This window comes from Triticum aestivum, chromosome 4A, assembly GCF_018294505.1.
Source record: "Triticum aestivum cultivar Chinese Spring chromosome 4A, IWGSC CS RefSeq v2.1, whole genome shotgun sequence".
Classification (NCBI taxonomy): domain Eukaryota; kingdom Viridiplantae; phylum Streptophyta; class Magnoliopsida; order Poales; family Poaceae; genus Triticum; species Triticum aestivum.
This window is the reverse complement of record NC_057803.1, coordinates 262,452,729-262,479,522: the sequence shown is the minus strand read 5'-3', so window position 1 is coordinate 262,479,522 and position 26,794 is coordinate 262,452,729.

Below are 26,794 nucleotides of genomic sequence, written 5' to 3'. Positions count from 1 at the left end.
TTTGGTCATAGAAGAACGCATGCGATAGGTCGATCATCTGAGCGGGTATGACAGATGAATCGTGTGGGATGTATTCAAGCTTCGCATAGAGTTTTATAGCGACAACTGTGTGTGCTCTTACATCAAATCACACATAGTCAAGGAAAAGTAAATGTGTGTTATTGTCTACTTCTATAATCATGAACTATTTGTGATGGGTCGTGCATCATAAACGTAGCACCACAGAATACCGATTGCGATGGAAATGTGAGCACAAATGAGTAGGGAGTACTGTATATGCATCGAGGCTCCCTATCCCCGACAGTTTCTGGGTCATGTGGGAAGGAACCACCTATAGCAGTCACTCACTTGGCGATGATTCAGAACACCGTCACGGAAATGGGTTAAAAACCGTTCGTATAGCACCTTGATGTACCAGTGCAAGTCCCCTGGGTGTCTTCTGGTCCAAGAAAAATCATCGTGAAATTTTATTCCGTTTGGACTCCGTTTAGTATTCCTTTTCTGCGAAGCTCAAAAACAAGGAAAAAACAGAAACAGGCACCGGGCTCTATGTTAATAGGTTAGTCCCAAAAATAATATAAAATATCATATTAATGCATATAAAACATACAAAACAGATAATATAATAGCATGGAATAATAAAAAATTATATATATGCTGGATACATATCAAGTGTTTGCACAATTATGCTACTATTATGATTGTGTTTTTTTATGTTTTCATTAAAGCCTTTGGGATCATGTTGGGTGATAGTTGATCTGGTCTTGTTGAAAAACAGAAACTTTTGCATCCAGTAAAATAATTTTAATAACTAACAGATGTGTGATAAAATTATGAAATTTTTACAAAATATTAATATATAAATTGCCTACATTCTGCTAAGTTTTCATAATTTTTGGAGTAACAGAGGTATACGAAGTTTTCCGATTGCTAAAGACTATTCTGTTTTTGACAAATTTTGTTTTCTTTGCATTGTGTGCTTATTTTGATGAATCTATGGTTTGTAGTGGAGATTATAAGCCATGGGAAAGTTAGAATATATTAGGTATAATGCCAAAATAAAATATGAATGGTTTTGCAACAATACTTAGAGTGGTGATTTGCTTTGTTATACTAACGGATCTTACGAAGGTTTTGTTGAGTTTTGTGTGATTGATGTTTTCAAGTTTTGGGTGAGATCAAGATGGATGAAGGAATAAGAAGTAAGAAGAGCCTAAGCTTGGGGACGCCCCATGGCATCCCAAGTTATTATCCAAAGAGGAACAAGCAACTAAGCTTGGGGATGCCCCGGAAGGCATCCCCTCTTTCTTCTAATGACCATCGGTATTTTACTTAGAGCTATATTTTTACTCGTCACATATCATGAGTTTTGCTTGGAGCATCTTGTATTACATGAGTCTTTGCTTGTTTTTCTTTTTAGTTTGTGTCATCTATACTTCCTGGACTCGCCTATTTGGGAGAGCCAAAATTATGTTTCACTTAAATTTTTTGAGCTATGGAACTGCTCTAGTGCTTCACTTATATCTTTTTGAGCACGGTTTGCTTTAATACTTCTTTAAGAAATGCTCTGATGCTTCACTTAGATTTATTTTAGAGTTTGTAATTTTTTCAAGAAATTCTCTCATGCTTCACTTATATTATTTCGAGAGAAGAAAATTTCAAGCTTCACTTAAGTTTATTTGAGCTTATCGAAAGCAACTTATGAAATTAGTCCCAAAGTGATAGATATTCAAGAGGGATATAATAGAAACTTTCATGAAGATCATTGGACAAAATAAACTTGATTCTTTGTAATAGTTTTGCGATTTGATGATAGTGATATGTGAGTCATGTTGGTGAGTAATCATGCTTTAGTAAGAACATTGGTGTTAAGGTTTGTGATTCCCTATGCAAGCATGAAAGTCAATAGTTATGCAATGAAATTACATCCTACTTGTGGTGCATTATTCGGTGTTAGTTATGCTTAATGCTTGCTTCTGTGATTTTTCATTTCTTGGTTGGATGCTTCTCAATATATTTGCTAGCCTTCACTTGTACTAAGTAGAAATACTACATGTGCATCCAAAATCCTTAAACCCAGTTTTGCCATATGAGTCCACCATACCTACCTATATGCAGTATTTCTGTGCCATTCTAACAAATTTTATCTGCTATATCTAATTTTCAAAATAAATTTCCTTTTTGTGTGCTTGTACCGCTCATGAAGCAGTAGGGAGTGGCTAATATTTTCCATGCTAGATGTGTTGTTCTCAAGATGAGTGTTTATCCACTTGTCATTGCATGAGAGTATGGCGGTAATAGGGATGCCTAGTCCCGAAATGAAAAAAGAAATTTACTTTATGTTGTTAAATAATAAATTCCTTGGAGAGTGTTGGTATGGACGGTACCCGTGGATACGGCTAGCCATGGAATGTGATAGAATGGTGGAAAAAGGAATAAACTTTATTTTCTGTTTGGCAACCACCTATGATATATCTAGCGTGGAAAGTGTTGGGAATTACTCAGTGGTTTTTGTTGACGGGAAAAGTATGCCTCTCAAAAAAATTTATCTCTCAATTTAAGCTTTGAGCTCTAGCACCTCTACAAATCCCTACTTCCCTCTACGAAGGGCTTTTGTATTTACTTTATGCAATTTTTTATTTGAGTCTCCATCTTCTGTTATAAAGCACCAACTAAGGGGCACTATGATCGTACTTGAGCATTGGATGTAGCTAATATGCGACTGTGATTCATGAATGGATCAATGATTGAGGATGATGGGCTAGGGATAACTTGCGTTGATATTTTGAAAGACATGGTTGCTTGTTGATATGCTTGAGTATTGAAATATTCATGTCAAAACTAGACTATTGCTTTGAACCATATTAATGTCCATATGTCCATGCTACAAAAAGAAAATAATATGTGGTGAACATGTTAGGCAGCATTCCACATCAAAAATTCAGTTTTTATCATTTACCTACTCGAGGGCGAGCAGGAATTAAGCTTGGGGATGCTGATACGTCTCTAGCATATCTATAATTTTTTTCCTATTCCATGCTGTTACATTATCATTCTTGGCTGTTTTACAATCATTTTATAGCAACTTTATATCATTTTTTGGGACTAACCTATTGACATAGTGGCTAGTGCCAATTGCTGTTTTTTGCTTGTTTTTACATAGCAGAAAATCAATACCAAATGGAGTCCAAATGCAACGAAACTATTTGGAGAATTTTTCTGGACCAGAAGACACAAGATGGGACAAAGAAGTACCCGAGGGGGCCCCGAGGGGGGCCCAACCCATCTGGGTGTGCTTGGGCCCACCTCTGTGGCCTCCTATACCGCCTCTTCGCCCTATAAATACCCAAATATTACAAAAACGCCAGGGGAGTCGACAGAACACAATTCTACCTGCCACAAGTTCCAGAACAATGAGATCCAATATAGACACCATCACGGAGGGGTTCATCATCCTCATTGGTGCCTCTCCGATGATGCATGAGTAGTTCATCGTAGACCTATGGGTCCGTAGGCAGTAGCTAGATGGCTTTCTCTCTCTCTCTCTTGATTCTCAATACAATGGTCTCTTGGAGATCTATTTGATGTAACTCTTTATGCGGTGTGTTTGTTGGGATGCAATGAACTTTGAGTTTATGATCAGATCTATTTTATCCATGAAATTTATTTGAGTTTTGATCTCTTATATGCATGATTATATATATCCTCGTATTTCTTCTTCGAATCTTTGGTTTAGTTAGGCCAAGTAGATCATTTTTTCTTGCCATGGGAAGAGGTGCTTTGTGATGGGTTCGGTGGTGCGGTGTTCTTTCCCAGTGATAGAAGGGGCATCAAGACACGTATTGATCGTTGCCATTAAGGATAACAAGATGGGGTCTATTCCTACATGAATAGATCTTGTCTGCATCATGTCATCATTCTTAATGCATTACTACGTTTCTCCATGAACTTAATTAACTAGATGCATGTTGGATAGCAGTCGATGTGTGGAGTAATAGTAGTAGATGCAGGCAGGAGTCGATCTACTAATATTGGACGTGATGCCGAGCCTATATATTGATAATTGCCAGGATATCGCCATAATTATTTGAAGTTCTATCAATCGCCCATAAGTAATCTGTTTACCCACCGTGTGCTATTTCTTGAGAGAAGCCACCAGTAAAATCTACGGCCCACGGGTCAATTCTTTATCATATTTGCATTCGAGATCTCTTTTTATTTTATTTTATTTTCATATCTATTACGATAAAAACCCAAAAATAGCTTGATGCACTTTTTATTTGTATCTTTTATATTGCGTTTATCGAGATCTATTTATCCAATCTATCACAATTTTATCCCATCAACTTGACAATTTCCTATGTCGTTACCCGTAAGAGGGATTGACAACCCCTCATAAGCGTGGGGTTGCAAGTATATGTTCTTTGTGTACAGGTACTATTTACATAGTGTTGATTGATTCTCCTACTAGATTGATACCTTGGTTTCATAACTAAGGGAAATACCTACCGTAGCTGTGTTGCATCATCCCTTCCTGTTTCGGGAAATACCAATGTAGTTCAAGCGACATTAGCAGTTTTTAGGCCAAAATTTCAGCACGTGAAAATATTTTTTCCCTATCCTAGTTTTAGGTCCCAGGGAGCGTTTTGAGACACTCTCCATCATATTTATTTTTTGTCGCACTTTTTGGTCATCACTGCTCTGATTTTTGAAAAAAGAAGCCAAATTTTTTGTCCATATCCTGTTATTTTGACTTGGGAAGAGTTTTGAGACACTCGCCATTATAGTGATTTTTGGCAAAAGAAGAGAGCACAAAAAAGAGCAGAAAAAATAAAAAATTCTAGAGTGTGCTTTTCCCTCGTTTCCGTGTTGCGCCGTGATTTTGTTGGTGTTCTAGGCTCGCGTCTCTAGCACGGTCTAGGCTAGGGCCAGCATAGTACCGTCGTTGAGCATGTATTCAACTTTGCATCTCTGAATTGATTATTGCTGAAATTTTTGCTACCATATCATAAGCCTTTCCAACTCCACATATTTCTACACCATGCATATTTACGTTCACCTAGCATCCACTTTACTCAATCTTCAGAGTTATTTGACACCGCTGGTTGCCGGTCGCCACCTGCTGCATGTTAAGTACTTCTAAGATATTGATATTTGCTTACTGTGAGTGCTTTACCACCACATCCTTGTAGTTCGTAGGAACATTAATCTTGAAATTTGTTTCTTGTTTCTACTAATCATGACAGGTTTCGGAGATAGAAGTTATTGGACGACTTACACATCTTCACCACCATGAGAGGTGTGACAACACACACAAGCACATGGTCAGGTTATCTCTTTACCGTCCTTTGAGGGTAGATTTAATCCTGCTATTTATCTAGCTTGGGAGCTTGTGGTAGAACAAGTTTTTAGTCACCATGATTTTTTTGAATTTGAGAAAGTACAAGCTGCCATTGGAGCATTTACTAGTTTTGCTTCTATTTGGTGGTGTGTGCATTGTAAGAAAAATATTGATAACCAACCCACAAGTTGGAAAGATTTTAATGTTGTAATGAGACAACAATTTTAACCTTCTTACTATCGTCGTGAATTGCTTCGCAAATTAGAACAATTAAAACAACGCAGTTACACTATTCATGCTTACTACCAAGAGTTCAAATCTTATATGCATCATTGTGACATAGAAGAATCTAAGGATGATACAATTAATAGATTTTTTGGTGGTTTGAACCATGATATTCACATAAGATTTCAGTATATTCCTTGTTGCATTACCGGTGTGTATGTTCGCGCTTGTACCTTTGAGAGACAGATACATGAGGATGCATTGGGTGACTACAACAACTACAATTCTAGTTCATGCTCACCACCATCGGTTGGTTCCCCCACCATTGCACCTACTAGAGCAGCCACATCTCAGATTTGAGTGCGACATCATATCAAGTGTATGGGACGTTATCATCGTTCGTACCAACATCAGCTACGTCTTTTTGACAAGGTAACAGTAAAGGTATTTATGATATAACTTCATCTGAGAATGATACATGCCTAGTTAACATGAAGACATCACGTGTTTAGTTACCTATTGATTTAAGCACACCACCTATTTTAGAGAATCATGTTACTGTCATGAATGTGTCATGTGATGAAACAGCTAAAATACCAACAATTTTGAGTGCACCTATTGAATTAACTATTGATGCAAAAGGACCAATGTTTAATCGTTTTGATATGACCTCTAATCTTGGTGGTGATTCTGTGTCAAATATCTTATTGCATGTTTTCTTATTTAAGCATGTTATAGCATGTAAATTTGATGCAAGTAAGGTTTATTCACCAATGTTGGGATGGTTTAATGATGACCATTGTCAGTCTTTTGATATGAATAAGAGCTTCACTTATATGTGCAAACTGAGTTGCAATATTTCATGCATTCTACTTCTTGTGATACTATTTTGGCTTTATATTTTATAAACTATGAAAGTTACTCATGTATACATGTGTCATATGTGCAAAAACCAAGGGAAGTGAAAATGGATGACATATACATATACAACATGTACACCTTGTCTCTTTTGTTAGCCACATTTCAGATTAAGCAACGCCGAGGATGGCTTTTTTCAGGAAGGTGAGGATGATGAGGACATGCCTACATTGGATACGACCAAAAATATTGCATACATGCATATTTGTGAGGTGATTTATAATGCAAACTATTTAATAATTTATTTATGCTATGAAGAACAAAAAATACTTCATAGACTTTTGTGTCATGTCTAAATGCAGGTGTATAGGACATTTGTACAATCCACGTATGAAGAAAAGGGAGAAAAGGACATTTAGGTGTTGTTCAAGAAGTTCTCTTACATAACTTTTAACACAAGAGAAGATAGAGTCCAAGTCTCTCACGTTTTGCACTCAGATTCAGACTGCACAGACATACCTGACTAAAAACGCGAATTTATCTTTCATCTGGACTCCGAATTGGGTGATTTTTTTGTTGGAAAGTAGATTTCGTGCACTTTCCAACCCAATTTGATTCACATTCAAATTTGTCTGGAGCATGGAGAAATTGAGGAAATAATCTGGCGTTACAGCAGAATCTGAGTCAAACTACAAGTCCAAAGGTGTTGCATCACCTCCACTTGGGCCCATGGGCCTTGTACGACCTAGGGTTGGTTTTAGGATGCCTTGGGACGTCCTCCCATCTCCTTGGCATCCACCCCTTACTCCTATATAAATAGATCCATGTATTAGCTTTTTCCTGGGGATTTGTTTAGTCAAAAGTTAGCAATTGCAACTTCGTGTACTTCCTTTTAGTCAAATATTCAGATTGCATTATCATATTCTTGCTTGTTCTTTGACTGCATGCAGGAATAGACCTTCGTTGTCAGGCTGATCGTGCTTCCGACATCGTTAGTAACCTCAGGAGATTGGTTTAGCGATTGCTAAGGCGCAAAGTCGTGCGTGTTTGTAGTCGGATCGTCAAAGTCGAATCCACAAAATCAATAGCTATCATCTCATCAAAAGATCGGGACACCCCCGCCTCTATCAAGGGGTGTCACGCCACACCGCACAATTGTTATGTTTGGTGCCATATACCTCCACCCATGCATATCTGCCATCATTCCATAAAACCATGACATATTCGCCACCATCACGCCAATCTGAGTCCACCTCCAACACATATCCACCGCCATCATGCAAATCAGAGTCCAGCTCTAGCACATATCTGCCGCCATCACACACGCCAATCAGAGTTCACCTCCAACACATATCTGACACCATCACGCCAATCCAAGTCCACTCCCAACACATATCTGCCACCAGTCTGAGTTCCACCAGATAACATCTCCGCCACCAATCGTAGTCCGAGTTGACTACCCGCCTCTAGGTTATTGATTTCTAGATCACACTATAGTACATGTCATGATCAAGTTGGAATCCCCAACTTTTGTGCCATCTGTACAAGAAAAATAGTTCCAAACACTCAAAAAACTAAGTCTGAAAAATTATGGCTAGCCAGTTTTTAGACCATTTAGAAACTTTTCTGAAAACATTTTGTTGCTGAGCAAAAAAGAGGAACAAAAAAAACAAAAAAAAGAGAAAAGAAAAGAGCAAAAAAGAGATCCAGAGTGTGCTTCTCCCTTGTTTACGTGTTGCGCGATGATTTCATTAGTGTTCTAGGCTCACATCTCAAGTAAGGTCTAGCCTAGGACCAGCACAGTACCGTCATTGAGCATGTTTCAACTTTGCATCCCTGAATTTATTATTGTTGGTCTTTTTTCTACCACATATTAAGCCTTCCTAGCTCAACATATCATATACATCGTGTGTTTGACACCACCTAACAATCGCTCTATTCAAGATTTGAGAGTTTTGACTACAACAGTTGCCGATTACCATCTACTGCTTTGTAATAACAGGTAAGAATTGGTGCTTAGCTTGATGGACTGATGGCTGTCGGCCCAATGTAATCCAGGGTACCATGGGCCAGTTATGACCTACACATATAGGGTATCAGTCTTAGTCCTTTTGATAAGTAAGAGTGTCAAACCCAACAAGGAGCGGAGGGATTTCATAGGCAGTTTTCAGCAAGGTATTCTCTGCAAGTGTTGTAAGCTACTTTGATAGCAGAATAATTGGTAACAAGTAACAAAAGTAGCAAGGTGCAACAAGTAACAAAAGTAGCATTGCTTTGATAAGTGTTATGTGGGTGAACCAGAGCTAAGGTGCTGTTATACTTATGATTATACCCTCCATGTAAGCATCCACAAACACAAGAGAAGTAATTAAGATAAATCTGACCATAGGATTAAACATGTGGATCCAAAGCAGCCCCTCACGGAGCAATTCATAAACTAGGCTTTAGGCTTTAGTCACTCCCGCGACCCATCATCTACAAACTAATTCCAATGCCTTTCTCTAGGACCAAACATGGTGATATGTCATGTAGTCAACATTCACATAACACCACTAGAGGAAGAACAACACAACATAATATGAAAACATTGAACAATGATCAACTTCACATGATTTCTGTTGGTGCAATGATTTTGCCTCCTTGTGTTTTCGAGATTGCTGTCATAAATATTGTGTGACTAATGTGTTTGCTAGTACATATGGAGTGACAAGTCCCTAAAGTCATGTGGAGTTTGGAACAAACTCCGAAGATAATCTCCTATAAGGCAGCAAGGATTTTCACCGAAGATTGTGTCTATCGAAAGAGCCCCCCCCCAAATTGTTGATGAAAGCAATCGGTTTGGTGCCTGTCCGAAGAAATTGACTACAATTGAGAAGTTTGAAGACGGCGAAAAGACATAGTGTTTTCTCTCATTGTTCTTCTTTTCTTTGTTGTCTCATACAATCACCATACTATTAAGAGCGGTATAGAGTTCGAACCTTACAGTTGTCTGATGCTAAACCAAATCCTATTAGAGTTAAGAGAATTCTCTTTATGTTTTGAATAAATACATGTCAGCAAGAGACGTAGTTCTTCTTCGTCATGAGAGATTTGATTCAGACCGAGGAGTTAGAGTTACGTGCTCCACAAGTAATGTTACCGTTGCACTGAAAAATCCAACCGGTAGATACATGTAGGTTGGACATTGGCTAGTGGTCAATGTCCAAAATGGTCTTTTCGCCCTTGGGAAGACTGTGCCTATAAATAGCCACCCCCTTCCAACATGCACCATTGGATGCTCTATTTTATTCTGAGAAGATTGTGTGAGCACCCTCTCCCCCGAGTAATTTGAGTGTAAAATCCATCGAGAAAAAAACAGTAGAGCCGAAAAATTAGATAGTGCTTTAGCATCACTAGAATCTAAGTCAAGTAGGCTCCGCCTATTACTCTTGAGAGTTGTGAACTCTCTAGACGGTTAGGTGTCAAGTTCTTCAGTGACCTAGAATAATTGTGGTTCATGAAGAAGTCTATGAAGGTTTGGAGAGCGCCTCAAGTATCTACCATGAGTGATGAACACTGATTGACAAATCAGTTGTTGAGGAGAATGGGCTGAAGAGAGTTTATATTCTATGTTCAATCACAAGTCCCTCTAACCAGATGTAGTCCTTTTGTAGAAGGGCAAACTGGTCTACCAAATTGATGTAGGGTGGAACCCTAGTTCATGATTTTTTCACACTTCGAGGTGGGGAAAGGAGCAAATCAAGAGAAGAACACAACAAGAACACTCAATTGATAAAGATCCAATCACACATGTGCTAAATTCACATACACATAGAGGATATACAAAGGTCTAAATCCAACACAAGAGGACAAATAGGTAGCTAGTTTATACCAATCCATGGAGGGATTGAGGGTTTGATATCCAAGAGGATCTTCCCTATAAGAAGTATTGAATCCACTAGGGGGTCTTCTCACATGTAGGTCTTGATCTACATCGGAGAGATAGTAGCTGACCAAAGCTCTCTCTCTAGATATGAGATATCAATTTGCTAACCTTAGTACATCGAAGTGAAGTGGTATATATAGGCTAGGTAGCGAGAGGGGGATACATGGGTGAAAACCCGAGTGGCTACGCACAGGCAAGTACCGGACACCCCATGGTTAACTGTCGTCCAGTGGCTCATGAGGGGCTGGTTGTCTGGTGTGGGTCGGGCTTTTGACATTTCAGTTTGGGATGGGCGATTGCGGATTTTTGGAGGACGCTGGTCGTTTGAAGGCTCGGACATCTGAGGGGCGTCGGTCTTCCGATGATTTGGTACTGGTCTAGGCGCGTCAGATTTCTGGAGGGGCTCGGTCATCCAGGTACTGTAGCAAAGCGCACACCCAGTACTTGGTCGTTGCCCGACTATTGTAGCATCCATCAGCTGCTCCTTCTGGCCAGCTGGTTTGTGTCGCGCTGGATGTCCGGTAATCGTCAGCCGTCCCGTGCCCATAGCTTGCCGGTAGCTCCTCTAGCTTCTCGCGCTTCATTTCCATATTGTCTCGTCCATTGCTCATGGCGCCTGCATGGTCTTCCTTCAAGTACCTGATCACACATTGTGTCTCCGCTTGAGGTAGTAGCCATGTCTCGCATGTGGAAAGTGTATGTTCGGAGAGGAGGGAGTTCACCTTGGTTTTGATAGCTCTCGCACGAGCTCATATCATTGGCCCACTTGGTGTTTTTGGTGATGGTGATGACCCAAAAGTATAGGGGATCAATCATAGTCTTTTCGATAAGTAAGAGTTTCAAACCCAATGAGGAAAGGAAGGAAATGACAAGCGGTTTTCAGCAAGGTATTTTTTGCAGGCACTGAAATTATAGGTAACAAATAGTTTTATAGCAACATAATTCATTACAAGTGACAAGTAGCAATAGTAACAAAGGTGCAACAAGGTAGCCCAATCCTTTTTATAGCAAAGGACAGGCAAGAACTTTCTCTTATAGCATGCAAAGTGTTCTTGAGGAGACATGGGAATTCATCTAGTCACTTTCATCATGTTTGTTTGATTCATGTTCGCTACTTTGATATGTGGGAGAACAGTGCTTGGGTGTTGTGCTTATTTGACCAAGCCTTCCACTTATGATTACCCCCTCTCTCAAGCATCAACAACTATGAAAGAAGAATTAAGATAAATCTAACCATAGCATGAAACATATGGATCCAAATCAGCCCCTTATGGAATAACGCACAAACTAGGGTTTAAGCTTCTATCACTCTAGCAACCCATCATCTAATTACTACTCCACAATGCCTTCCCTTAGGTCCAACAATAGTAAAGTTTCATGTAGTCAACATTCACATGACACCACTAAAGGAAGCAACAACTTGCATATCATCGAAATATCAAACGAATACCAAATTCACATGATTACTTATAATCGGACTTCTCCCATGTCCTCAAGAACAAAAGTAACAACTCTCAAGTCATATTAATTATCAAGATCAGAAGGGTATTGAATATCATTAAGGATCTAAACATACAGTCTTCTACCAAATAAACCAACTAGCATCAACTACAAGCTATAATCAACACTACTAGCAAGTAGCAACCCACAGGTACCAATCTGAGGTTTTGAGGCAAAGACTGAATACAAGAGATGAACTAGGGTTTGAGATGAGATGGTGCTGGTGAAGATGTTGATGAACATTGGTCCTCCCATGATGAGAGGATCATTGGTGATGACGATGGCTTCGATTTCCCCCTCCTGGAGCAAAGTTTCCCCGGCGGAATTGCTCCGACAGAGAGCAAAAGTGCTCCTGCCCAGGTGCCGCCTCTCTTTGGTCTTCCCCTGGAACCGATGAAAAAAGTGGATCGCTTCTTATGTACTCGCTCAGAATGATTCTCCTCTATCTATAGTTCATGGCCTATTAGAAGTAGAAGGTGCTCTGGTGCAATCCTTACCGACAGAAAAAGATTGCAGTCATGTTCATAATAGTTGAGTGACATTACTTCGTTGGTCAGAACTAAGGAATCTGTTAGAAATGTTTTGAAATGGATATTGTTCTCTCTTTGATCTGGGATTTCTATATGAAAAGAAGTGGAGTTTGAAAACGGCGACACTTCATCCCGAAACCTTCCTTTTGATTTATTATAGGTCAAATGGCATCATGTAGCAGAAGATGGGCTTCGGAATCCTGCCAGGGGGTAGTCCCACAAGTTCAGGGGGGAAATTCTTGAAGAAGAGAATAGCCTGAAGAGGACTCATCTTGACGTCATACATGAAAAGAATTTGTGAATAACTCCAGCAAAATCAGAAGATCCAGGTGAGATCCTGGGGAAAAACTTGTGGGTTAGGGCCCACTCTAAAGAAAACACCGTTGAGAGTAAATGATAGAAGAGATGTGCCGGGAAAGGAAAACATTTGAAACAAGGAAAATAATCTGATAAACACCAAAAACTTTAATTAAGCCCACCGAAGGAGAAAAGAGATGCAGAATGTCGAATTAGATGAAAATTTGCCGTTTGAAACAATTGATGAAAGAGTGAAGAGGCTTTGCATGAATAAAATGGATGCTCGATTCGTGACTTCAGACTCCTTGAAGAGAGGGTGGGAAAAGAAAAACAACTTGGGACGGGTGAAATGAACGTCACTCAGAAAACTGAGAATTGATCTTGCAAGTTGAAGAGGATTGAATTAACTTGAAGAGAAATGCCGGTTGAAAAGAATTGCCATCGCAACAACCAAAAGTACCCGCGTGATCCTAAAATAATTCAAAGGGGAAGAGGAGAAGCGTCAAAACACCTATGACATAATTCCTACTAGAGCGACGAAGGGGATAAGGTGTAAAAAGAATTCCAACGCTCCGATATAATTAGACTACGAGATAGTTTATCTTCTAGGATTGACAATGGACAAACTACGATCAATCAAGGGGATCCCTATGGTTGGTCAAGGCTCTGATACCAACTTGTCAGGCCCAATATGTGGTCCTATCCTTGCGGAACTCAAAGGTCCCACCAAGAATAGAAGCGTATATTTAAGATGCTTTGCAAGGTGGATATCATTATATCATACCATGTACATAATAGAGGGGGATATAGACCAAGGCATACACTCGCCACATGAACACATCCATATATAGCAGACATCATACAAAAGAGGAGAATCCAAATATGGATAAAATCAAACGAAAAACAAGTACATATCCACCCTGCTAGCCTACATTGCCGACCAGGAACCTAACCCTTGATCGAAGAAGAAGAAGAAGCAGAAGAAGAACTTCAAAACAAGCAAACATCGCTCTCATGTCAAATCATCGCCTTACCTGTACCTACAACTGTTGTTGTAGTAATCTATGAGCCATGAGGACTCAGGAATCCCTTTACCTTGGGTATTAAGAATAGCAAAGCTTAATGGGTATGGAATGGTTAAGATGTGAGGTTGCAGCAAGCACTAAGCATTTGTATGGTGGCTAACTAACAAGCACAAGTGTAAGAAGAGTAAACAACTAATCACATTCACAAACAAGCAATGATTAAGAAGTGATCCTGAACATAACTCCACCATGTTCTCTTCCCGAACTCCCTCGAAAAGAGACGGTCACGGTTACGCACGAGTTGGTGTATTTTATTTGAGGTTTAGTGTCAAGTTCCCTACAACTGGATGTTATAAATTTCCAAGTCACCACATAACCGTGGGCATGACTTCTGCAAAGATTTAACCCTTCAGGGGTGCTCCAAGTAGTCCATCATAAATTACCACATGCATCTGATGGAACATCCTCACACCGTGATAACACAATCCTTATGATAAGGAATCCTGTTGGACAAGCCACTCGTCAAAGGTAAAACTGAACCAACAAGACCTCCAGATGTGTCGGCCTTTCCGATAGGAGCCATATATCTTGTTCTCAAGACACGATGGATAAGCGACGTGTACAGATACCAAATACCCCAACTTGCCAACGGGCTGCCCGGCATAGTGCTCTAGTTTTGGACCAACACCATCAGCACTGTCCCACCTGTATTATGCGGAAATAAGAATCCTCGTGGTGACCAACCCCTATGCATTAATTAATAAATTTCAGTATTATTATGTTGGCAAATTTTGAAACCAAAGTTGGGCCTTGCTGGAAGAGTTTAATCCTAAGCGAATGACCAGTGAGGTCCTGATACGTCTCCAACGTATCTATAATTTATGAAGTATTCATGTTGTTGTATTATAATTCTTGGATGTTTTACAATCATTTTATAGCAACTTCATATCATTTTTTGGTACTAACATATTAACATAGTGCCCAGTGCAAGTTGCTATTTTTGCTTGTTTTTTACTTCATAGAAAAAAATCAATAACAAACGGAGTCGAAATGTAGTGAAACTTTTTGGAGATTTTTTTGGACCAGAGGACATCCAGTGGGCCAAAGAAGTACCAGAGGGGAGCCCCGAGGGGGGGGGGACCCACCAGGGCGCGCTTGGAGCCCAGGCGCGCCGAGGTGGGTTGTGCCCACCTCGGTGGCCACCCATACCGTCTCTTCACCCTAGAAATTCCCAAATATTCCAAAAACCCTAGGAGATTCGATCAATCAGAAGTTCCATCGCCGCAAGTCTATGTAGCCACGAAAAACCAATCTAGACCCTGTTCCGGCACCCTGCCGAAGGGGGAATCATCACCGGAGGCCATCTTCATCATCCCTATGGCCACCATGATGAGGACGGAGTAGTCCACCCTCGGGGCTGAGGGTTTGTATCAGTAGGAGCTTTGCAATAAGGTTGGTCATCTTAATTTCCAATGCAAACTTTGTCATGATCGAATCATGCCCAAATAATGTTGCTCCTATTATTGTTGTGCCTCATGAAAATGAATCAAAAATAATTGTGGAATATGATGCAGTTGATGATGATATTCCTTCTTTGTCTTATGACACATTGTCCGAAAGAACTCTTGATGATGATTTTGTTATGTCTATTGCTTGTTATGATGATTATGATTGGGAATATAATGATACTTATTATAATCTTGAAAATCTTTTTGGCACCAACTTGGGAAATTATGATGATAATAATTGTTATATTATTTGTGCTATTCATACTATTAATGATGAGAGTGATTATGTTTATGATATGCGAAGCCACAAGCTTGGGGATGCTATGTTTGATGAGAATGACATGTTTGAGAATTTCTTTGCTACAATTAATGTTTGTCCCAATCTTGGGGATGTTACGCTTAATGAAGAGGGCCTTTTTATTCTCCCTATTTGAATGACCAAATTTGCTATGATGATTGCATGCCTCCTATTTATGATGATTGCAATATTTATGAAGTGGGTTTGGAAGAGTGTCAACTATAGATAATGTTTATCCCACTATTTTGGAGGGTGTTGAATCTTATTATAATGATAAAAGTGGATTTGGAGAGGTCGTGACTTTGTTTAGTAATGATTCCATAATTTCAGAAGAGGTTTCAATTGACTATGTTGAGAACAAAGTTGCTACTTATGATGATTATTGTGATGATATTTATGATATAAAAAGTAGTGATAATTACTGTCATAATTTTGAATATCCTTTTACTGAACATTACTCTTTTAATGTGGAAACAATTTATAGTATTTGAGTTTCATATGATACTCCCACTATTGTGAATGAGAATAAAATTGCTTATGTGGAGAGTAATAAATTTTCTATGCTTTTGGATCATGAAAAGAATGCTTTATGTGATATCTATATTGATGAATTCATTCATGATGGTACTGAATATTATTATGAGAGAGGAACTTATGATTCATGATGCTCTTGTTATGTTTCGAATAATTACTTTTATGTGAGCATCATTGAAGTCATCATGCCTAGCTAAAAGGCATTAAAGAAAAGCGCTTGTTGGGCAACAACCCAACATTTACCCCTACTGTTTTTATGTGTTCACATGATTATTATACAGTAGTAGTCATGTTTTATAGCTTTTTTTTCAATAAAGTACCAAGTAAAGCCTTTGGGATAGTGTGGATCATAGTTGACTTAATTCTGTGCAAAAAGAAGAAACGTTTGCACTCACTCCAGGAATTTTAAAATTCACTGGAATGGGATTTTGATCTGATTTTTTAAAGGTGATATATATACAAATTCGCTATGTTTTCCAAAATTTTCAAAAAATTTGGAGTATCATAACTATGGTGGTTGTCCAGGTCATTACAGACTGTTCTGTTTTTGACAGATTCTGTTTTCAATGCATACTTTGTTTGTTTTCTAGTTTCTATGGCTTATATTGATCAATATAAATTGTAGAAATGATATGCTACAGTTGGTATTTTGTGGAAACAATTATTAATCTTGTCTTTGACAGTACCAAAGTGAATGGTTTGCTCTTTATCATACTAATCTATCTCACGAATTTCTGTTAAGTTTTGTGTGATCGAAGTTTTCAAGTTTTGGGTGAGATATCGATATGATGAGAATAAGGAGTGGAAAGATCCTAAGCTTGGGTATGCCCAAGGCAACCCAGGGTAATATTCAAGGAAGATCCAATCAACTAAGCTTGGGGATTCCCCCGAATGCATCCCCTCTTTCGTCTCCAACATTATGGGTAACCTCATTTGGAGCTATATTTTCATTCGTCACATGATATGAGTTTTTCTTGGAGCATAATTTTCTTTTGTTAGGATTTTCTTGTTGTTATTTATAATAATGTTTTTCATCTTTCATTTCAATAAAAATGTCATGGATAGCCTTTGCCATGCTTATTTTGCAAGTCTACATGTTGTTGTTTAAAAACAGATAGTTTGTTGCCATTGTCTGAATTCTTCTGGAAAGTCAGAATGTGATAACATCTTGAATTTTCTACAATATATTCTATGATACATTTTCTACAGTGTGGTACATGTTCGGAATTTTTGGAGTTAAATAAGTATTCATATTCTTGCATTCTTTACAGACTGTATTGTTTTGACAGATTGTTATTATGTTTCCATTGTTTGCTTGTTTAATGATTCTATTTGAGGATAGGACTATTAAATATGCAGAGGCATTTAGTATGCAATCTTGAATAATAATTTTTGTGATTTGCTACAGTAGTAAATGAGAAGGTTTTGCATTGATTTATACTAACTTATCTCACGAGTTCTTGTTGAGTTTTATGTGTATGAAGTTTTTAGGGAAACCGTGATATAGGAATTAAGGAGACACAAAAGCTCAAGATTCGGGATGCCCACGGCATCCCAAATCAATATTTCAACAAGTCTCAAGCATCTAAGCTTGGGGATGCCCCGGTAGGCATCCCACAAGTCTCAAGTCTCATGCTATTATATTATCATTCTTGGATGTTTTAAAATCATTTTGTAACAACTTTATATCATTTTTTGGGACTAACCTATTTTATAGCAACTTTATATCATTTTTTGGGACTAACCTATTGACATAGTGCACAGTGCAAGTTGATGTTTTTTGCTTGTTTTTTACTTCGCAGAAAATCAATACCAAACGGAGTCCAAATGGAGCGAAACTTTTTGGAGATTTGTTTGGACTAGAAGACATCCAGTGGGCCAATGAAGTGCCAGAGGGGAGCCCCGAGGGGGGCACAACCCACCAGGGCATGCCTAGATGCCTAGGGCCCACCTCGGTGGCCTCCTGCACCGCCTTTTCACCCTATAAATTCACAGATATTCCAAAAACCACAGGGGAGTCGATAGATGAGAAGTTCTGCCAACCCAAGCCTCTGTAGCCATGAAAAACCAATCTATACCCTGTTACATCACCCTGCCGGAGGGGGAAATCATCACCAGAGGGCATCTTCATCATCCCTATGGCCACCATCTTGAGGAGGGAGTAGTCCACCCTCGGGGATGAGGGTTTGTATTATTAGCTACGTGTTTAATCTCTCTCTCTCTCTCTCGTGTTCTTGAGATGTCACGATCTTGATGTCTCGCGGGCTTTCTTAATATAGTTGGATCATATGGTGTTTTCCCCTCTCTATTTTGTTGTGAATTGAGTTTCCCCTTTGATAATTCATTTTATCGGATTGAATACTTTTATGGATTTGAGAGCACTTGATGTTTGTCTTTCTATGAAAGTGACAATGGGGGTATCATATTGATTCACTTGATATATGTTTTTGCACTCATGACGCAGATCCCCGAGGTGACATTGGGGTAATCTATGCATTGGGGTTGATGCACGTTCTTGTCTTTGTTTCTCCGGTAGAAATCTTGGGGCATTGTTTGAGGTTCTTTTTGTTGGATTGAGTATTATGAATCTAAAATTGTTTGATGCATATCATATAATCATCTCACAGATACTAGTGGTGACATTGGAGTATGTAGGTGACATTAGAGTTGGTTGATGTGTATCATTTGGTCTTATTTTAGTATGAACTCTTGGATAGATCGACCGAAAAGAATAGTTTGGTGTTATTTTAGTACGAACACTATGATAGATTGATCGAAAAGAATAGCTTTGAGGTGGTTTCGTACCCTACAAACAATTTCTTCTTATGTTCTCCACTACATAAGAACTTTGGAGTGATTCTTCATCGTACGTTGAGGGATGGTTATATGATAAAATATTAGCATTGTTGAGAGATTGCACCAGCGAAAGTATGGACCCTAGGACTCATTTTGAAGCATTCAATACTGTTTGTGCTCACTTTTGTTACTTGCTACCTTGTCGTTTTATTGTTCGTATTACAAGAATCAATATCTACTATCATTACTACACTTGTATCACCATCTCTTCACCGAACTAGTGCACCTATACAAAATACCATTGTATATGGTATGTTGGGGACACAAGATACCTTTTATTATTTGGTTGCAGGGTTGTTTGAGAGAGACCATCTTCATCCTTTGCCTCCCATGGATTGATAAACCTTAGGTCAGTGACTTGAGGGAAATTTGCTACTATCCTACAAAACTCTGCGCTTGGAGGCCCAACACGAGTTTATAAGAACAAGTTGTGTAGTAGACATTAGGTCCCCAAAAAACCCCACACATGTTTGGAGTGCTAATCAAGGAACATAACACCAGTATGATGCAAACTAGGGCAACAACAGTTGGACAAAATACCAAGCAAAAGGCCGAGCTTTCCACCCTTTACCAAGTATATAGATGCACTAATTAAATAGAGATATTGTGATATCCCATGATATCCATGTCCCAACATGGAACAACCTGTAGTGCATCTGCAACTAGCAATGCTATAAGAGGGACTGAGCAAAGCGGTAATATAGCCAAACAACATTTTCTAGGAAGGTGGAGGGTATAGTTTGTACCATGGCAATTTGGGAGGCTTGAAAAATAATTGATAGGTAGCGAGACATAGTGATAGCATCGAGACAACTAGCAAGCAAAGATAGTAGTGATATCCATGGTAATGGTCATCTTGCCTGAAATCCCGCTCGAAAGAAGATCGAGTCCATGAAGTGGACGAACGAATGTAGTCGAACGAATCCTCACAATCGCAACGTAACCATAACTAACGAGAAGAATCACAATCTGAAAGAAGCAAACAACAATGTAAACACACGAGCATAAACATGGCCTGATGCATAATGACGTATGATGCATGACAAGGTTAAATGTTGGTTAACATGGCAAGAGGTGATGCACAATGATACTACACTTCTAGGGAAGTTAAATGAGGCCAGAAACAACACATAATAATTATGGAAAGTCCCCATATGCAAATTTCAAAATTGGTGCCGTTCTAATAAAACATTCTTTAATGTTATTAAACAACTAGTTAACATGTTCCATGATGACCTGCATATTTTTCTAATCAATTTACATATGTGGATTATTTAATTCGGAGCTACGATCTAGAAGATATCACAATACAAGTTTAAAATGGCATTGATGCAACATGCATGCAAACATCAACCATAAACATTCAAATCAAGGATGAAACATGACATGATGGAAGTACATGCACATCTAAGCAATTTTTATATAGAAAATGATCAAAACGGAGCAACAATTCAACCAATAAAATTAACACAACTTATAATAACAATCTGCCCAAAACAGTGTAATGACAGTTAGGAGTAGCAAAACATGATGATACAGGCACATGATGGGCACAGGCTTGATATGCAATTAAACTAGAGGTAACATACTTCAATTTATCTTTAAGGTTCATGTTCATATGCATCATGGTTATTTCAATATGATCCATGCAAAATGCAACATTCTGCTACAGTTCATGACTTGGAGAAAAACAGAGCATCCCTATGACAGGACCATTTGAGTAGACTTGATGGGCACAAGCTTTATTTTCTCTTGTGCAAAGTTATACAGCAAGATAAGTGTGTAAATTCAGAACCGTGAAGGTATGTCCTACGATCCCTGTCTTTTGCACTTGCATACTTAGAGTAGATGTAGTAGTTGTTTGTGTGATATGTGTGGATGGGAGTGAGTCTTGATAGTTGATAAAAAGGTTTTGCTCTAGTAGCTGAAGTAATTTTGTAGCCTTTGTTTTCTTTTTTTAAAAAACTAAGACTTGTTGTACCATAGTTTTAAAATGAAATGAAATTAACCAAGTATAACTTTGCACAAGAGAATATATTTCAAGACTTGGGATTTGAGAAATTGTAGTGGAATTGATGTTTGACATGCTCAACCCCATGTTGTTAATTTTAGAAGACTTGATAGCACTTGTGGTTTAAATTGTATAGAGGAACTTAGTTGAAAGGTGGGTGAGATTATGCAAAAAATTGCGTTGTATATCTCAACATGGTGTTACAACCTACGACTGGTGCCATGGCCTTTGCTGCTATATATGCGTTTACGTGTGTAAATATGGCTTCATCACCCTTCTTGATGTTATGCTGAGGACTCCCCTGGCCAATGAACGATCCACCAAGAGCGATAGCTCGGATTTCGGCTATGAGTTTGTTATCGTACGTAATTGCAATACTACAAATGAATATTATCCAGGTTTCTCTTGAATTCGTGTGTATGTGGTAAATAAAGTGGGCTGACCAAAAGAGCTCAAAAGAGACATTATGGCTAAAGGTTCATAGTTCCAAAACATTAAGCCACAGCGAAAACCTATGCATGATAAGTTATTTGGCATAATCTCCTTCATGTGACAATCAAAATTCCAGCAAACAATGTTTGAAACAAAGTGTTTAAGATCCTAGAGGATGAGACAATTCTGGGTGTGTTCAAGAGAACTTGAGCATCATGTTTTACTATATGCACTGGTACAACGAGCAGCTATGCAAACGGTTTTAACCCCTTTCAGTGACGACATTTTAAACTGTTGTCTTGCCAGTGTGGGAAGTAGGGGGTCCTTACTGAGGGAGTCCTGGACTAAAGGGTCCTCGGGCGTCCGACCTATTGGATATGGACCGGACTGTTGGGCCATGAAGATATGAAGATCAAAGACTCTACCCGTGTCCGGATAGGACTCTCCTTGGCGTGGAAGGCAAGCTTGGCGATCAACTATGAAGATTCCTTTCTCAGTAACCGACCTTGTGTAACCCTAGATCCCTCCTGTATCTATATAAACTGGAGGGCTAGGTCTGTAGATAGACCCCAAATTATCATAGCTTGACTAGACTTTTACGGTTTAGCCATTACGATCTTGTGGTAGATCAACTCTTGTAATACTAATATTCATCAAGATCAATCAAGGAGGAAGTAGGGTATTACCTCCATAGAGAGGGCCGGAACCTGGGTAAACATTGTGTCCCCCGTCTCCTATTACCATCGATCCTAGACGCACCGTTTGGGACACCCTACCCGAGATCCACCAGTTTTGACACCGACTTTGGTGCTTTCATTGAGAGTTCCACTGTGTCGTCCTCAAAAGGTTTGATGGCTCCTTCAATCATCTACAATGATGCTGTCCTAGGAGAAGTCTTCCTCACCGGACAGATCTGCGTGTTCGGCGGCTTCACACTGCGGGCCAACTCGCTTGGCCATCTGGAGCAGATTGAAAGCTACGCCCCTGGCCACCAGGTCAGATTTGGAAGCTTAAACTACGACGCGGATATCCGTGGAGACTTGATCTTCGATGGATTCGAGACCACGGCAGCCGCTCCCAGCCACCACGATGAACATAACTTAGATCTGTCATTGGGCCATACCCAGGAAATTGCACCTGAAACTGCTCTGGCCTTAGATCCGGAGTAGGTCGCGCCATCCGAGGAAAGGAAGTTTCACCCCGCCACCGAAGCCGCAGACCCCACGGAGTTGGAGCCGGACACAGACTTAACTTCAAGTAACATATGTGTCACCGGAGCTACATACTCGTTTCCAGTTATAAGTCCCAAACTATGTGCGTCCGCGCGTGTCGAACATGATCGGTCATCAATCGCTGAATTCAGCGCCGCGGACATCTTCCGGCACTCACCTCTGGGCGACGTACTAAACTCGTTAAGAGCACTATCTTTAGCGGGAGGCTCACAGCCGAATTATGTCCGGCTCGAACCGGAGGCTGATGATGGAGAATTTCACTTCCCACCCACCGCCCACTTCATAGCCACAGTCGAAGACTTAACTGACATGCTTGATTATAGCTCCGACGACATCGACGGTATGGACGACGATGCCGGAGAAGAAGAGGCCCAGAACCCGTCGTTCACCGGAAGCCGGACGGCCACTTCCTTGTATGGTATATACATGGTGGATGCACCAAAGGAGAATAGCGGCGATGACAAGGAAGACCAGCTAAGGATAAAACTTCCGAGATACAATCAAAGCGTCAGCGTCAGCGGCGCCGCTCTAAGTCACGCCGCACTAAAGACAACAACACCGGCACAGGAGAAGATAACACTCCGGAAGGTGCCGAAGACAACTTAGATCCCATTGACACATCTACTGAATAGGATGAATAGGAGGATCAGCATGTTAGCCCTGGTAAACAGGCCACACACGCAAGAAGCGCTTCAAGCGCCAGCTAATAGCCACTGCAAGGAGCCTGAAGAAGAAGCAGCAGCAGCTTGAAGCTGACCAAGATCTGCTCAATGATAAATGGACCGATGTCCTAGCAGCCGAAGAATACGACCTCAAGTGCCCAACCAAAAGCTACCCGAAGCGCAAATTGCTACCTTAGATCGATGACGAGGTGCCGGAACACATACCACCATCGTGCAATGCTGCTGACTGACCACCACGTGGTCGGGATAAAGCGGCAACTCAAGCCGAATACCAGCCCGCCACGCCTCATCGCAAAGGCAGGGGTATATCAGCTCATGGTCATACATATGACCTTCAACAAGACCTGAACAATAAAGCAGGTCATAACAAATCGATCTACGGATCACGAGGACGTGCCTCGACACGCGACGACGACCCTCTATTCGGACATGACAAACCTAGTCATGCATGGGCTGAAAGCCGCAGACGGACCCCATCAGAGCTACGTCACGATACGGCCCGATATAGAGGCTCCGCACACCCTCATTGCTTCATCGACGAAGTCATGGAACATGAATTCCCAGAAGGGTTCAAAACCGTGAATATAGAATTATACGATGGAACCACAGACCGCGCGGTATGGGTCGAAGACTTCATTCTCCATATTCATATGGCACGCGGTGATGACCTCCATGCCATTAAATACCTCCCCCCTCAAACTCAAAGGACCAACCCGACACTGGCTGAACAACCTGCCAGAAAATTCCATCCGCAGCTGGGAGGACTTGGAAGAAGCCTTCCTTGATAACTTCCGAGGTACATATGTCCGACCTCTGGACGCTGATGAATTAAGCCTCGAGAGTCCGCCAGGAAATTCTTGACTAGGTTCTTAACTAAAAAGAACCAGATCGTCGACTGTCCAGATGCCGAAGCCCTAGCAGCCTTTAAACACATCATCCACAATGAATGGTTCGCCCGCCACCTCGGCCAAGAGAAGCCAAAGTCCATGGCGGCCCTTACGGCACTCATGACCCGCTTTTGTGTGGGCGACGATAGTTGGCTGGCCCGTAGCAAAAACAATACAAGCAATGCCAGCACCCATGAAGCTAAAAATAGCAACGACAAGTCTCGATGCAATAGATACAAGCATCCAATACAAAAATGACAACACCGAGGATACGGTGGTCAATGCCGGATTTAGTGGCTCTAAGTCCGGTCAGCGGAAGAAGCCGTTCAGAAAGAAAAATTGGGCCCATCTAGCTTGGACCGCATACTTGATCATCCGTGCCAGATTCATGGCACCCCAGAGAAACCACCCAATCATACCAATAGAGATTGTTGGGTTTTTAAACAGGCCAGCAAGTTAAATGTCGAAAACAAGCATAAGGGATCGCAAAGCGAAGACGGTGACGAGGAGCCCCGGCCGCCGAACACAGGGGGACAGAAGAAGTTTCCGCCTCAGGTCAAAATCGTGAACATGATATACGGCACCCACATCCCTAAGAGGGAGCACAAGAGTGCGCTCAGGGACGTCTACACAATAGAGCCAGTCGCCCCAAAATTTAATCCATGGTCATCATGCCCGATCACCTTTGATCGCCGGGATCATCCGACCAGTATTCGTCACGGCGGTTCAGCCGCACTGGTCCTGGACCCAATAATTGATGGTTTCCACCTGACGTGAGTCCTGATGGACGGTGGCAGCAGCCTCAATTTGCTCTATCAGGATACAATGCGCAAAATGGGCATTAACCCATCGCGGATCAAGCCCACAAATACTACCTTTAAAGGAGTCATACCGGGTGTAGAGGCCCGCTGCACGGGCTCAATCACACTAGAGGTTGTCTTCGGATCTCCGGACAACTTCCGAAGTGAGGAGTTAATCTTCGATATCGTCCCCTTTCGCAGCAGCTACCACACACTGCTCGGATGAACCGCATTTGATCGATTCAAAGTGGTGCCACACTACGCTTATCTCAAGCTCAAGATTCCCGGACCACGCGGCGTCATAACAGTCAATGGAAACACGGAAAGCTCCCTCCGCACTGAGGAGCAGACCGCTGCCTTAGCGGGAGAGGTACAGGGCAGCATTTCCAGGAAGAAACTCAATTCAGCAGTCGATCCCCGGATACTGTCAAGAGAGTCCGAACTATTCTGTAGAAGGATAGCTCGGCTCGCTAGGAGCTCGACTAGCAATTTAGCCTCCGTCCCAGTCCCGACCAAGTGATGGCAACTGTACCGTGCGTGCATAATTACACACTAAAAATACCATGGGCACGGGTGGAGGCATAACCAGCTTGTGTTCCACAATATGGCTCGACTGCTCCGGACACACATAATTTAACTATTTCCTTTTTTACAGGCCTTTTCTGGTGGCTTGACCATCTATTCTTTTTGAAGGATAGAAATACCAAGGCGACAAGAAGCATAGACGTATTGGGGAATCTTTAGGTGGTCTCTTTAACGATCCCTCTACCTATTTTCAGGACCCACACGCGGCTCTCCCTTGGTAAAGGCATAGTAAATAGCCTCCTGCTTATCGCACTACTTGTATAAATGCGATTTAGCGCAACAATGACATTATAATAGAAGCAGTTTGTGGCCCAAATTTTTATGGCTCTAGCTTACCACTTGTTCTTCTTTTTCTTCCTTTTTGTCTTTTCTTTTTCTGGTAACTCTATCACTCAACACCAGTACACTCTGTTGCGTTTCAATTTGCTAGGGGCTTCAGAGCGCCCCACAACATGGCGACAAAAATCCGTACAATTTCACAGTACAGTTCGGCACCCCGAATTTAGCACTCTATGCATCGGCTCTGGATCATGTCTTTGGTCAATAGTTGGGTTGCCCGGCTCCTGTGCTTACTACCATACGCTCCGCCGTATCGGCTAGGGTAGTAAAGGGAGAACTACTGTGATTGTGCCCTAGTTTACCCAAATGAGCACCTTAATAGAGAAAGCCGAAAACTAACTGTCATGATGCAGTGAGAGCCGGTGAGCTCTTCGGAGGTCTTAAATCCTTGGAGATTTTTTCCGCATTACGCAAAGGATTGGTACTTACCAGATCAAGTGTTTATAGCATCCTAGTCCGGATACTAGGGGCTGCACCTATATTTCTATTTGTTAAAATCCTATGGCTAAGTGAGAGTGCTAAAGCCGCATAGTCTGATTGCTTGGTTCGTCGGGCTAAACACCTCCTTCAAGGACCAAACAATTGGATCAAGAGTGTTTACATTACATCCCGAACACCCCCGTATTTCCTATGTGGGGGCAGAAGCCGACGACTGGCCAACTCTCAGATTTCACTTAACACGGCCACACATGAAGAGAAAATTTTCAACTAAACATTATATTGCTTAAAGATTTTGTTTCATCATACAGGGAAAAGACAACATGATTGTATTCATTCGAAAATAGTGTCTTGCGCACATTGCGTTGCTACAATGCGCGACCCCACCAGGACATCTGCAAAATACCGCTCAGGCGTGCCATGCTCCTTACCCTCTGGCGGCCCCTGATAACCCACAAGTATAGGGGATCGCAACAGTTTTCGAGGGTAG